Source organism: Squalius cephalus, assembly GCF_949319135.1.
Source record: "Squalius cephalus genome assembly, chromosome: 8".
NCBI lineage: Eukaryota > Metazoa > Chordata > Actinopteri > Cypriniformes > Leuciscidae > Squalius > Squalius cephalus.
In genome coordinates, this window is record NC_137129.1 from 37,028,820 (window position 1) to 37,045,356 (window position 16,537).

Consider the following 16,537-nt stretch of genomic DNA (forward strand, 5'->3'; position numbering starts at 1 on the left):
AAGCACACACACGCACAGACACGCTCACTAACTCTAACACACTCATGCACATACAAGCACACACACACACGCTCACTAACTCACACATACACACACTCATGCACATACACCCACACAAGCACACACACACACACACATACACTCACACAAGCAATACAAATGTAGTAAGAGGAAATAAATGTAAAGCCCTTCTGTGGGTCACAACAGTTTGTTTTTATGTTCTAACAGATGTCTATTGCTCTCTGTGGAGGAAATGTCACTTGCAGACACTAATTTGTATTTTTTGTTGTAGAGCAAACATGAACATTTTTTTTAAATAAAGGTCTTTATTGAATTGGATTTCATCTCTTTCATCTCTTACTTTTTATATAATTTCATCTCTTACTTTTCAGCTATTTTTTCATGTGTTTTTCATGTGTTAATATTTAAGTTTGACTGGCCAATTCTCATGTAGATTTTTTGTAGATATTAGTTTGCTTAAATTTTTTAAATCTAGCAATTTCTGTAAACTCAAGTAACTTAGCAATAGAGCGTGAAACAAAAAAATAATAATGTTGCCATAACTTGATAAAACAAGTTAAACCAACATCTTTTTAGTTCTCTCAAGTAATGTTTTCCAGTCTACATTACTTGATACAGAAAGTTGAGTCAACAAATCGCGAGTTGTATCAATTATGTATTCCATGTTTAGCCAACTTGATTCACAGTTGTAGGAACTTGATCAAATAAATTCAACCAACATCTCTTAAAGTTATCTCAAATAATATTTTAAAGTCCAACTTACTTGATACAGGAAGTTGAGTAAACAGACGACTATAAGTTGACTCAAATTAACTCAGTCAAAGCAACAAGATGACTTGACTTAGTTAAGTTGAGTCAACTAATCTTTTTTTACAGTGTAGGCGGTGCGGCAGAGGAGGAAACGAAAATAAAAATATATGAAAACAATACGGCCATCGCTCCTCATAATTAGTGGGCAGCCAATCAATGGCTGACAGGATGGTCTGGCCTACAAAATGATATTTTTTCTGCTGCATTTGTTAGTGGTGGAGATGCATAGAGATAGCCATCGTTGAGCAGGAAGATGAGACTCCATGTTTTTTTTCCAAAACAGGATTTCCTAATGAGTACTTTTGTACTTGTGTACTGTTTTCCAGTACAAATATGTAAACATCTTTTAAAATCAGATTTTTTTTAAAGTTAACATTGCATAATATAACATTATGTAACAAATAAACAATATAAATAACAAAATAGCAAACTATTTTCGCCCCAGCAAATATTTTTTTTTCTAGTTTTAAGCATGAATCGGACAGAAGTTAGAAATGTCCCATATAGCAAAATTTGTCTGGCCCACCACAGGGCCACATCCTTGCTTCAATTCTGGCCCCGTTCTGGCTGGGTCCCCGGGCCAAAACTGGTCCACACATGGAAAATAGACACAAAAACAGTTCCTCCGGCCCAGATGAGGCCCACACCCTGTAAAATGATTTGTTTTGTTTAGGTGGCCCAATTCTGGCCCAGACACTGTAAAGTGACTTACAGTATTGTTTTATATGGCCCAGTTTTGGCCCAGACACTGCAAAGCAACTTTATTGTTTTATTTGGCCCAGTTCTGGCCCAGACACTGTAAAGTGACTTAGTTTTATGTGGCCCAGTTTTGGCCCAGACACTGTAAGACAGATCTGGCTGAGACTCAGCTTGGTCCCCGGGCCAGATGTGGTCCAGAAACTACGACATGTAATACATTTTAGCAGGAAAACACAAATTCAAACATTTAAAAAAGATTAAAGGCTTTGATTAAAAAAATAACAAATACACTATAACATGAACATGTATTAACAATGATCAAATAAACTATAAAATGAACATCAATGACACATTTTAAACAATAACATTAACAACTCATTTTAAACAATAATATTAACAACCCATTTTAAACAATAACAATAAAAATAATAAAAATAACAATAAAAATATATTTATAATATAGGAAGAAAAAAACTCATTTTAAACAATAATATTGACAACCCATTTTAAACAATAACAATAATAATAATAATAATAATAATAATAATAATAATAATCGCGCTCCGGAAACTACTGCAAGGGCGGGAGAACAAATGTGCAAAAGAAAAAAAGTGATGCAACACCGCTGAAAGCGAACCATTGTCAGTATGGGCAATATTCAGCCGGAATCGGCCCAAATGTGCTTGCTATCTGGGGTTTAAGTGATGATATGATAAGATGAAATATAACTTCTTAACACGATTAAAGCCGTACAGAGTAAGTGCTTTTTGTGTATGTGTGGTTTCATTTGTTCCTTTTTTTTTTCTTAACTTTAGAATACATTTTAGTGAATCATTTGTTCATGAAAATGTTTGTATGCCGATTTCATGCACAAATTTATGGAAGCTTGTTTCTGCCACTGAATTTTCTTTTATAAAGATAATTACGACTTTTTATAGCACAACTCTGGCTTTTTTTTCTCAATTGCAAATTATGTCATAATTGCGAAATATAAATTATTTTCTCTGAAATATGAGATACAAACTCGCAATTGCAAGTTATAAAGTCCAATTCTGAGGATAAAAAGGCCACAAAGCCCACAATTCTGACATTTTCTTGCAATTGCAAGTTTATATATCACAATTCTAACTTTATGTCTTGAAATTGCTTGTTATAAAGTCAGAATTGCGAGTTTATATCTCGCAATTATGACATTATAACGCAATTGGGAGTTTATATCACACAATTCTGACTTTATAACTTGCAATTGCAATTGCAAAAAAAAATAAAAAGACGCAATTACCTTCCATACATATGTGTGCGTAGTACGCGTGCTTAGTGAATGAGACCCATTGTCTTTTTAGAGCTGCTTTACAGCTGAAACTGTTCATTTCATAATTGGAGAAATTTGCGGCGTCAATACTTCTATTTTCTTTTTACTGTGAAGCTGCTTTGAAACAATCTGTATTTTGATCAAAGCGCTATATAAATAAGTATGACATAACTTGACTATGAGACTGTCGGCCGTTCCATTTCTCGGTTTAGGTTTCCGTTGGACTTGGAGGATGACTGGAAGGGCTTAGTGTGCCATTTAGGACACATCCCATCCTCTGTGGGCAGACAGCAAGGCATCTCAATAGGATTGGAGCAGAGCTCATATGATTAAAAAAAAAGATATCGCCGTCCGTGGCTGCTACACGTATAAGAACATTTCATTAAGCCTTCTCTCAGATTTCACCTTCACTCTTTTAGTCTCATCTTTCTGTCTCATCTTTCCTCATTCTTCATCCAGCCGTTCATTAGTCCTCTTTCTAATCCTCCCCGCTGGTGTCAGTAACCTTCATGTTTAGCTATTCATCAAAACCCCAGTAGAAGCAAAGGTGAGCTGAGACACAGGTGGAGTGTCAGGTTCACTTTTATAACAGCTTGCATCCCTCTTTTTTTCTTTGCATATCCTTTCTTTTCCTTTCCTATGAACACTGCATTTAACAAGCTATATTTTTTTAAGTGCAATTGCATTATTGACTGAGTGGAAATGAAGCCCGCTCGCATACTCTAGTTGGTAAAACATGAGCAAAGAGAGTCCCTGAGATAAAATGAAATAAATGAATGAGTAATCACTGATGACTTCATTATTTCTTTTAATATGTCTATTAGGATTTTCTGAAAAACTTTCTTACTAGTACAGAAAATCAGCTTAAGAAAGACTGTAATATCTGTCAACTATTTTCATTCTTTACTTTGCTTCTTGCAATTTTACAGTGTCTTTTAGTTGATCTTTCACCAATGAGGAGACGTAATAGAGTGTTCAGTTGAAGTATCAGCTTTGTGACAAAGTAAGATTTAAAAAATATATATTTAGATTACTCGGGGAGTTTGTTTTTGGAAGAATTTGAGATCTGACTTTTCTTTTTTTGTGCAGATATTGGTGTCTCAACATGGATTTCTATATTTCTATGTTGATTTAATCTCATCGTTCTTCTGGAGTAAGTTCAGATATAAACGAGATCTCATACGTATTTTTTCTTTTGTTTTATTTAGATGAGGCCAGAACTACATAAGAGGGGTGGATCAGAGCGTAGCTTAGATATTTTGGTCTTGAAAATATTTGTTGAGAAATATTTGAGTTCAGGTCACTTTCACACAGCAGCAGAATATGGTTGTTAGTCCTGTATTTGAGTGTTTCATCACTCACAGTCACATCCGCATTCTCGAAAAACCGGAATGGACAACTAGTTGTCCGTCACGTCGCTCAGTGCGAGAGAGACGCTCTTCGCTGCAAAAACGCGTATCTACAGTGTGTTGCAGTTGCGAGCTTTTGGTTTTGGTAACTTACAGTGATGGAGATACAGTATGAGCTGTGTCATCTGAAGGTTTTAGATCCAGTCTGTTCTCCACCAGAGCCTCTCCCATCAGTTTTGTGTTCTACGGGCGACTCAAATGCTCCGTTCTCCACCCAGATATAAAAGCTGCTGTCGGTTAATGAAGATTTGAATGGATTGGACTCTTGTCGTATCAAAAGTGATGAGACTGTTTAGTTTTATGGAAGTCGCCATCCTGGATATTACTTCGGTCACTGTCGCTATGTTAATGTCCCCCTGTGGTGAAAATCAAGCTTTTAATGTTGTTTATATGACTATGTGGTGTTTTTAATACAGTATGCTATAAGACAAACCATGTGCAAATTCATGAGTCAACACCATTGCTGAGTATTTTCTGCTTAAAACTGCAGTGAACCAAAGACAGTCTCAAAAACGCGGGTTGAAATCGTTAGTGTTTCTGACGTCACAAACTGCCTTGTAACCAATCACGTCAACTTGTGATCGTCAACGAGTGGATCTCTGAGCTGGTGCGAGTGAGTGGAGGCGGGGCTAATTTGCATATTCATAGAACCGCGCATACGAAATGAGGCAAGGGTGTAGAGTTACATTCAAGCTATTTTAAGGCATGAAGACATTTTTTTTCGAAGGAAGAAACATTTAAATATGTCATTTTGACGATCAAAGATGAGTTTTATGGGATGAAATTATTGACTACAGGGGGACTTTAAGAGAATACAGGCTTGACTCCTGTTGTACGCTCATACAGAGAGTATTCGAGACGCTACTCTAAGTTGATGACAGTTTGACACATTGTTAAGATTCTGAAACTCTAGAAGAGGTATGTAGATTAGAGGTATGGAGATTATACTTTTGGTTGCACTTTACTATGTAAGAATGTCCTGGGTATTGTAATGTAAGGTAACTACATGGATTAAGGTTAGATACCGGTGCAGGTTCAGGCTTAGTTATTACCCAGTTATTGCAGTTACTACAATAAGTGCGTAGTATGTGGGGAACAGGACTGTAAAGCAAAGTGCTACCAAACTTTTTGCTGTCTATAGGACTAACAGTTAAGAGATTAACAAGTTGATTTGTTCCTCTCCTACAGGGTAACTTGTAGAGGAAAATACCAAATAAAAAAAAATCCTTGTAAGGTGAGGCCAGAATTATATTGGAGACAATGTTTTTGTCTTTCACCTGACAAACGGTTAGTCAGGAGATAAATGAGCCACATCCCGTGCTTGTGAATGCATAATCAGCGAGAGTCAGTTTGCTAAATGTCTATATTGGATCAGTTTCCTGGACACGAGGGCATTTACAGTCTGTGCCTCATTAAACATGAGCTGTGTCCTGTTCCTCTATGCATTTGGCTCTATATTTAGAGTCATTTGTCCCGTTTCTCATTAGAGAGTGAAAAGAGAGAGAGCGAGTGAGCGAGAGAGAGAGTGAGTCAGGTCGCTATTAGTAGATCTGATTCCTGAGACTGATCGGTTTCTGTAAGAGGATCTGCGGTTCGTGGCCCTGAGCCGGCTTATCAGAGCCAGATCAGAACGGGGATCGAGCCAGAGGAAAGGTTCACCTCATCAGTGTATTATTCATCATTCTGTTGGAGAACACCCACATCAGTCAAACGTTCAGCTGTAATGACATGAGTGAGGAATCCAGGCCATGATGTGGTGGCTCTGTCTGAAGAAAAAAAAAACATGTTTGCTGAAACATTTCCGTCGTTTTAGATTTGTAAGTATTTTATGAGTTTCACTGCAAATGATCTTTTGTATTTTTTCCTGTCACTGTCTTATGCTTAAAGACTTTCATCCAAATCTGTTTTTTTGTTTTTGAAAGTAGTCTCTTTAATCTCACCAAGGCTGCATTTATTTGATCAAAAATACAGTAAAAACAGTATTACTGTGAAATACTATATTAAAATGTAATTTATTCCAGTTTAATGTCAAAGCTGAATTTTCAGCATCATTACTCCAGTCTTCAGAGTCACATGATCATCCAGAAATCATTCTAATATGCTGATTTGCTGCTCAAGACACATTTCTCACTATTATCAATGTTGAAAACAATTGTGCTGCTTAATGTTTTTGTGGAAACCATGATACATTTTTTCCAGGATTCTTTGATAAATAGAACATTCAAGAGAGCAGCATTTATTTAAAATACAAAATAGGCCTATTTTATGAAACAATTTGTTATAAATAAAAATAAATACATTTTTAAATTATTGTATTATAAGTTTTTCAGTAGATATACATATTTTAAAATAGCAGTATTAATTGGATAGAGAACAAAAACGAAGATATTTTAAAGAATGTCTGCAACCAAACAGTTGCTGGTCCCTGTTGACTTCCATAGTATGGAGAAGAAAAAAAACTGTTTGGTTACACACATTCTTCAAAACATCTCCTTTTGTGTTCAACAGTAGAAAGAAACTCATACAGGTTTGGAACAACTTGAGAGTGAGTAAATGATGACAGAATTTTTATTGTTGGCTGAACTATCCCTTAAAATAAGCTTCTGAAAGATGAGTTGCTATTAGCGTTCCTATTGCCGGTGCCTAATGTTTATGAATGACATAAGTGGATGTCTTCTCATGTTATTGTCATCAAATCTTTTTTTTTTTTTGCCAATACAAATAAACATTCTGAAGGGAAACTATGGTAGATAAATTGAATCAGTGCATAAGAGAAGCAAAAACATGCTCTTTGTTATTGCGGCTATATAAGCAGTAAAAACGCAACCCCTGAGCTATCTGGGTTCATGAGACCATTCAGGCTTGTAGCCAGTATGGCAAGTGACACTGACTGGGATGAGGTCCGGTTCCAGCGGTACTTAATGCTCGATAGAGAGGAGATACAGAGCCGTATCCCTTTACAAACGGCTGACAATTTGTTTGTGGCGAGCAGCCTTGCTTTAATATAAAAAGCTTCTTTTTTACTGTTACCTGATAGGATTAACTTCCCCCAACATGCCGACACTGCACTGCATTATCACACAGACGACGGAACATCATTTCCACTGGTAGTCAATCCCTAAAGTTACTGCTCATTTGCATGAAGTTCAACTTTTCTCAACTTTGTCTTGTCGCTGTCATTTGTGTCACTGGATGTCACCAGCTCTCATTAAAAATGGATGAGATCATGTCGCTGGCAGTGTGAAAAGAGCTTTAGTGATCTCTGACTTAAGGTAGCAGACTTTGTTGTCTGAGCACAGTACGAGACTTCACTGAGATTGTTCCGAAACCCTAGAGGAGACCTGTGAGATTACAAGGGTCGTAAAAGTTGGCTCATAACTCTCAATCTCATTGGTGTTTTATTTGTGAAAAATAATGGTCTCTTTGGGAAGATTGTATATATTTCTAGTCTCATTTAGTTTTGGATGCCGGTGCAGAATATCTTTAGAATATATGTGCTTTGTTCCACACTAGAATTGATCAGGGTTGCTGTCGAGAATGCAATTTATGCTATTCTATACTTTAATCCTAGACTTGATTTAATCATGAAAACAAATCTCTGACAGTGAACACATGAGCTCAATGCAGCTGCTCTCAGGAATAAGAGGATTCTTGGAGATTTCGTAGTCTGTTCCACACCGACTCCCCTCGTACATAGATCAAATTCTTTTACCAAACCAAATGCTGCAGATATGATTGTTCTGCCTCTGCTGTTTTTGAAGAGCACTTGTTATTCTATCTCAGCACAGACAGTATATCTTATAGAGAACATGGCGTCACGCACCCTCAATCTGATTTTGACCACTAATGAAAAGTCCTGCTCTGGCAGCGAAACTGGATTTTAAAGGGGTCAAGTGTCTTTAGACTGAAGGAACCTGGGACAAATCTCCATGACAACCAAACTTTCAGAGAGACATGAAGCCTGTGAGATCTTTCTCCTCCCATAAATATTTGATCATATTCATCTCATATACTAATTACATTTCGGACAGCTCATTAGAGACATCCTAGAATAGAAATCTGAAAATAGTCCGTAGGGATTTTTAGCAAGTCTTTGGTTTTCTGATTAACATTTATTTTAATATTTTTTTAATTATAAAATTAATCAGCGTCAGTATACCGTTAAGTATATGCATTAGCTGTCCTGAATAAAAAATTTTGTGAAAAGTTTTCTGTTTTAAAGATGTCTTACATTCTGGGATTTTTTATGTATTTAAATTATTTTAGAAATAGCTTGAAGTGGTTATTGATTCCTTTGAAATGTTTTGAAGTTGCTTGTCGAAAGTTTTTCGTTTGAAAATATTGCAGCCGCTGTAAGTGCACTACAGAATAAATTCAAAGTATGCACTAAACCCTGTAGAGAATATGTTGTTTGTATTTTCTGCTTTTCATGTTTAAAAAGTAAAGTGCAAGTCAATATCTTATGGCATATTTATCTCAGAAAATCATCACTTGCTCAGACTGCATTAAAAATTAATTACAAATATTTATAACAGAATATGTGCATTAACCAAACTTTAGAACCGACATTCCACAAGGGGCCACGATCATCTAAAACAGCCAACTGAATTGGCCTGATTATTTTTAGGTCTATCATTACAAATTTTTATGCATCAATAGACATTTAATTATATTTTGTGACATTTATAAATAATAGACTTATTTTGGAAATTCCACTTTTACTCGTTTGCACAGATTGATGAAGATGGAAATTCAGAAAATACAAACATTTTCTCCATTGAGTTTTTCTTGCATACTTTGAATTTATTCCATAGTGCACTTCTAGTGGCTTTTATCTTTCAGATGAAGAACTTTTAAGAAGCCTCTTCAAATCTTTAAACTCCAGAAAAAGTTTTTTGTTTTCAATTTAAATGAATAGTTATCCCCAAAAATGAAAACTGAAGAATATTCATGTTGATCACTTTCATTCAATGAAAGTGAATGGTGACTTCCGCACTGCAAAGACCCAAAATATGACAAAAGACACCATCAAACATTATCCATATGACTCATACGCGGTATAAATAAAGTCATAGAGCAGTTTTGTGTGAGGAACAGTGAATTTGTCTTAAAAATCTTGTGTTCACCATCAGTGTTGGGGTAACGCATTACAAGTAATGTGAATTATGTAATCAGATTACTTTTTTCAAGTAATGAGTTTTACTTTTAAATTTACAACAAAATATCGGAGTTACTTTTTCAAAAATCACTGAAACAAAAACCCAGAATATTAATAAAATACATTTTTTTTAGGGAGTAATGGGTAACACATTATTTTAAGGTGCCTTATAGTTACACGTTACTACATGCACTTACTATAGTAATAACAGTAAATTATGCATAAAGTAACTAACCCTAAACCAAACTCTAACCGTAGCTCTATAGTAAGTACATGTAGTTAATTAATATTACTTCAAATAAAGTGTAACCGAGTAATGTAATATTAAAAGTAATATTCCCCAACACTGATCACCATTTAGATTCAATGTATGGAAAAAGATATTTACACTAGAAGAAAGAAAGAAAGTTACACAGGTTTGAAATCACACGAGGGTGAGTAAATGCTGACAGTATATTCATTTTGAATGAACTATTCCTTTAATTGGTGTTTTGGAGAAACCATTGTGATATTCAAGAGGTCTCATTTGTGATGTGTTCTAGCCTTTGATGCTGTATTACAAATGATATTTTTCATCTCTTGAATAAAAGCTGTGGGTTGAAGCAGCATCTGTTGAGCTAATTGCATTAGTGAGACTGTAGGAACAGAAGAAGAGCTCTCTTGCCTCTCGCTTCTATTTCTAACGCTGCACACGTTGTGTCGGTCGTGCTCCGCTCCCCAAGCAAAACGCCCGGATGTCTCTGGCTACATTTCAGATGTCTGACCCCCACTTAATCAAGATGTCTTGTTGTAGCTCTGCGCTTCTGTTTAAAGATGTGAACACATGCCATTGTGCTCCCAATCAGTTATTTCTCTCATTCTCTTTTTCATTTCTCTCATTCTCTTTTTGCTCTATTTGAACCTTCAGACAAGTCCTTAGTTCTTCCCAACACTTTTCTAAATTAATTTCATTAGATTTGAGACTAGGAGGAGTGTACTTTTAAATATCTTGAATTGCAAAAACAGCGCAAAAGTTAAACTTCTGAATGCCAAATGCATCATGCATCAGCATAGTGAGAATAATGTCACAATTAAAAATAGTTCATAAAGGTCCTAGACATATACTTTGTTTTATTTATGCCTGCTTTTCTGTTTTAAGTTTTTTTGGGTGAAATATTTGGAAGCCTGTTTTTTTTTCCCCCCAGTGTGAATCTATAAAAAGGTAATTGTATGTTTCAATCCCTTAAATGCGACGTTACATATCACAATTGTGATTTGTTTCTTGAAATTTTACCTTTTATATCTTACAATGTAACTCTCATTCCTTCTTTTAGTGTCACAGTTACCTGATTTGTTTTGTTTTTACTCTGAAACCCCATGGAGAATATATTGCTAAAAACTAAAAAGTAAAGTGCAGGTCAATAAATTATGATCTATTTATCTTTGAAATGTATCACTTGCAGAAACTGTATTAAAAATCAATTTAAAATATTTAAAAGAGAATGATCCAAATCTTAGAACCTTAGAATCTTAGAAGAAGCCAAATTAATTGGCCTATATTTTATTTAAAATCTAATCACTAATTGTAATACCTTAAGTGACATTTATTGTCATATGAGAATTGTATTGAAATTCCATTTTCTACATTTTAATCAATTGCACAGATTGATACAGATATAGTTTTAATTTACTAACTTGCATTTTGCCTTTTAAATGAATATGTAAAAATCAGAAAATACAAACAATATATTCCTTTATTTTTTTGACATTCAAATCTGTGTTTGCGCTGCCGACCGCTGACCATTTCAAATACCAATTGTATCAGTAATGCCACTTGGTGGCTACAAATGACGGTTAAAAAATGTATTTGTCATTGAATCATTCATTCAAGAGATTTCTTCAAAAACACTGATTCATCAAGTAGAATTTATGAGTGAGTCATTGAATCATTCATTCAAACGATTAAAAAAACTATTCATTCAAATAAATTAAGCATTTTTAAATATATTGTAGCAATTAAAGTCTCCCTGTGGTGAAAAATGTTTTTTATGTTGTTTATATATCTATGTGGTGTTTTTAATATGCTATAAGACAAACCATGTGCAAATTCATAATACAACACCATTGCTAAAAAGACTATTTTCTTTTTAAAACTGCAGTGAAAAAAAAGAGTCTCAAAAACGCGGTTTGAAATCGCTGGTGTTTTCCAAACTACCCTGTAACCAATCACGTCAACATGTGATCATAAACGAGTGGATCTCTGAGCTGGTGTGAGTGAGTGGATGCGGGGCTAATTTGCAAATTCATAGGATTGCGCACACTAAATGAGGCAAGGGTTTAGAGATACATTCAAGCGATTTTAAAGCATGAAGAATTTATTTTTCAAGGAAAAAACCTTTAAATATGTTATTTTGGTGATCAAAGGTGAGTTTTAAGTGGTAAAATTATTGACTACAGGGGGACTTTAACAATTTAAGTTGAAATGACTTAAACATCCAAGTTGATTGTACTTAAAAATTTAAGGCAGCAACTTTGTTTACAGTGTATTTGAAACAAAAATTGTGATTCTCGGTTGTTTCAGAATAGCGCAGCTCTACTGTGAATGTATTCTGTAGTGCACTTTCTTTAAAATGTTTGGGAGCCTGTTTTCGCCCTTGAGTTAAACATTAAAAAAAGGTAATTGTGACTTACAGTATAGTCCCTTAATTGTGACTTTATATATTACAATTTGCACAAAAGTAACTTTGTTTCTCATAATTGTGACTTTATATCTCACAGTGTGACTCTTATTTCTTATTTGAGACTTTTTATGTTTTGCTCTGAAGCGGAAACAGATTTCCATAGAAATGCGATGTGAACATCATTTCTTTCAGCCTTCTAATTGGTGAATCAGTGGATACAGGAAATGATTACTCATAAATATAATAAACATATCCAGAAACAAAGAGCCAAGCTATAAATAAAACACATTTGCAGCAGCTTTACTTAGAATTCAGTTCTTTAAAAATGGAAACCACAGGCCGTAAAGGCACCGTATCGCTGTATCATCATTAACTTTGATAATGACTCCTGTCGATATGGAGGACGTGCTGTCCTTAACAGCGATTCCTTTTGTTCATTAGCCCGGTTCAACCGCCTTCATGCGTGTGTATAACCGGAAAGACCTAATGAGCTTTTCCTCATCAAATGTTCATCTGTTCGGCTTAGCAATCATCCGTATTGTAATATTTTCCCTGCCATCTTTCCTCCAATTGTCACATGGAGTCTCATTTAGGAAGATGGAAAGACCTTGCAGCCTTAGTTCAGTCCAGTCGCTCTAAAATCAAATAACCTGCTACAGTATTTTACTGTTTTTCTCAGTAATCCTTTACGGTGGACATCGACGAGAAGCCAATTGCTATGCTGGACCTCTATGTAGGCATGAGTGTATTTGAGAGAGAAAATGCTCTGAGGGTGCATATACACAAGGTATTTTCTGCCTCGTATCCCCGGTCAGTGTCAGCGTATAGTCATCCGAGCATCTTTAACGTGATTTCACCTGATACCAGCACATCTGAAGATCAAGACAGAGATGTCCGCTGTGAAAATCAGATTTCTCGTTTTGCTCGTGTCTCTTAAAACCGCAGCTTTTTGTGCAGAACGGACGGTCGTGCTTCGGTAATTATGGGCAAATTTAAAGTCAGTGTTGGACTCATTGGAAAATCATTTATTTTGTTCTTTATCCCATGTGTAAGGCCTGTCGAAGGTGTAGTGTTCATTTTGAGTCGAGTTGTTTTCAGTGTAGAGAGAGATGAAAAAGATTAACCTTCATATAGAGTATGTGGTTTTCGTTTACACTTATGAGAGATACATCTCGCCTGTTCATATACTCAAGGTCAAGCCATTATTTTAGAGAAAAAGAATGATGCTCAGAAATGCTACTGTTTTCAAAGGGGCCTTTTCATGAAAAAAACAGGATTTTCCTTGCTCTTATGAAAATAAATGTAAAAATATCATGTTGACGTTTCAACTAGGGGTTCAACGGGTTGTATTACATTTGTATTCATAGATTACATAAAGAAAATCTATATTAACACAAAGTTAGCATCATCAATTCATTGTTAATGCAACTTTAACACACACTACCATTCAAAAGTTTGGAGTCAGTAGGATTTCAAAAAAAATAAATGAATCATTTTATTCAGAAAGGATGCATTAAATTGATCTAAAGTCACAGTAAGGACATTTATAATGTTACAAAAGATTTACATTTCAAATAAACGTTCTATTCATCAAAGAGTCCAGAAAATAATGTATTACGGTTTCCACAAAAATAACTGTTTTCAACACTGGTAATTATAAAAAATGTTTCTTGAGCAGCAAATCAGCATATTAGAATGATTTCTGAAGGATCATGTGACTGAAGACTGGAGTAATGATGCTGAAAATTCAGCTTTGCATCACAGAAATAAAATTAATTATAGTATTACAATAGAAAATAGTTATTTTTAATGGTAATAATATTTCAAAAAATTTTCTGTATTTTGATCAAATAAATCAGCCTTATTGGTGAGCATAAGAGACTTCTTTAAAACCTTTACTACATGTACAGATCTAAAAGTTTGAATTCGGCCTAAATTATAAGGGTTTTTTGTGCGACTCTTTATCCTTTCTTCTCTTAAATGCATCTAGTAACTTGCATTTCTTTTTGAAGACCAGCAATAGTGATTTTCAGGTTCCTACAGCCTACTTTGCCTACAGCGTTTCACAAACTTTTGGAGGGACTCAAAAAGGCGCCCGTTTTGTTGAAAGACCTCCTAAAGTTCCTCTGTCTCTCCCCTGCTGTGTTGTGAGTCTCATTCAAGTGTATCATCACCCAGCCAGCCACCACTCTTCCCTTCATTTAGACTATCGATCCTTGCTTTTTCTCATTCTCAGCGCTTTGTGTAATGGAATAGATCCAACACCAGCTTACAGGACCAGCGTCGAGCAGTCGCAGTCTATTAGCGAATATGAATAATTAATCAGGTATAGCTAGATAGAAAAAGGATACGCGCATACAGAATCCATATTAATTATGATGTATTGTGTCAGCGTATCACAGCGGAGACGGCTAGGACGGCATTCCTATAATAAGTTCACTTTGAAGTTTAGCTGTGTATCCTCAGGTGAAATGACGTTATGCATCGATAGAATGATTACTTGACACAAAGGGACAGGAGGGAATGAACCTCAGGGATATGAAATGACAGTGCAGCTGATTAAATTATTTTCATGAATGGGGTACAAAATAGAGTCGATCAGCTATTTACAGTAACTGGCAATGTTAATGTTAATTGTCAAACTTATTTTTTATAGAATAATATAATTGTCAAGTAATACTCGAACAAGTAAAATTCAAACAAAATTTTAATATTTACAGTTTACATATGCAATTTTTATTTTGTGAACAATTTTTTGGTAGTGTCTAGCAATTATTGTGAATGAACAATGCATGTTTATAATAATTGATGTGAATGGTTAAATCAATCCTCAGTTAGCAATTTATGCTATGTATACGTACACAAATTTTGAGCTAATGTAATCCTGCACATAATATTAATGGAAAGACTAATTTGACGATTTTAAGGGCAAATCCATTTTTAACACGAATCGATTCGATATGCATATAGTGATGCAGTAAGCGTATGACACACTGTTTACGGCTATAGCATTGGGAATTTCATTCGCTATGGGAATTTAACTATATGCCTGACTACACTTTTGAGTGTTCAGTCTAGACTTAAACAACAAGACTGTCTGAGTCTTAGGAGCCACAGATAAAAATGATCTTCCTCCTCTCCACATGTAGATGTTCTTTGCACTCAGATGAGATGTTTTAAAGGAACCTGAACTGGCATCAGAGATCTGCAGACCATTAAGTGCTTTATAAGTAGAAGCATTTTATAATTCATACAGACAGATAACCAGCAGAGTGATGATAATAGGACTGGACAATCATATAGCATAATAGGATAGGATTGATACAATCATATGTTCCGGTTATAGCTCTGATGGATGCGTTTTGAACAAGTAGCAGCTTAATTATGGAGACATTTGGGAATCCACAAAGTGCATTGTTATAATGAAATCTTGACGTCATGAATGCATGTATTGTATGCTCTGACCAGCATTTGCCATTCATTTTGACATAGTTGTGCTATTCCATGTGTAATGAAATTAATTGGTAGTATTTGCTCTAATTCATTACACTGTTAAAAATGTTAGTGGGAAATTACAGTATATTCCAGGTTAATAATTGCATGACTTTCACAGTAATTCCACACTAGGACTCTTGTATCTAACTGCACTCTTGGAATATCATACTGTATTTCTACAGTGCGTATGTACTATGAAAGTACCCAGCATGCAGTGCGGCATGAATAGATTATGCTGTGGAATTTCTTGTAGTGCAGCAGATTAGTAAAAAAATCGTTCACTTTGGTATAGAAGCATGCAATTTGGCACAGATACTCTCTAAGGGCCACTATTTTGGAAAAAGGCGTTGGCCACTCAAAAATTAAATATGGCGGCCATTTTTCAAAAAATGCATTGCTATTCAATGCTTATTATATCAATTATTCAAACAGTGATCCAAGCATAAAATTTGATACTCTCTATAGGATAATACTCTCTAAAAATATACTCTCTTAAGGACGTTAATAGAAAAAGATGCTTGTCCCTCAAAAATTCAAGATGGCGCCATTTTTAAAGATGGCCACCGTTCCTGTCGAATATTAATTATTTCAAGTGTTCAGATGGTGATGCAAGCATAAAATTAGGCAGAAATACTCTTCAAGGGACACTCTTTTGGAAAAAGGTATGTACCACTCAAAAATTCAGGATGGCCACCATTTTCAAGATGGCCACCATTTCTGTCAAATAGTCATAATGTCTGCTTTGTCTGCCTCCTCTCCTTTGAACTGTCCAGCTTAGTTAAACTTGCCAGGGATATAAAATCCCCGCCGGCATAGGTCTCAGGTTCATTGGTGTACACAAGCCTCTCCACCACGGCAAGGTGTAGTCCACAGAGAGGATGTGCCACTGTTAGAAAAGGATACGCTGCTGGTACAGGTTGCACATACAGTGGGGAGAACAAGTATTTGATACACTGCTGATTTTGAAGGTTTT

At 35.3% G+C, this 16,537-nt stretch overlaps 1 protein-coding gene across 5 annotated transcripts in view; it reads left to right on the forward strand.

The window, feature by feature from the left end:
- khdrbs3 (KH domain containing, RNA binding, signal transduction associated 3) overlaps positions 1 to 16,537 on the forward strand; it is a 144,288-nt gene that overhangs the window by 42,381 nt on the left and 85,370 nt on the right. The gene's annotated exons all lie outside the window — the stretch shown is intronic.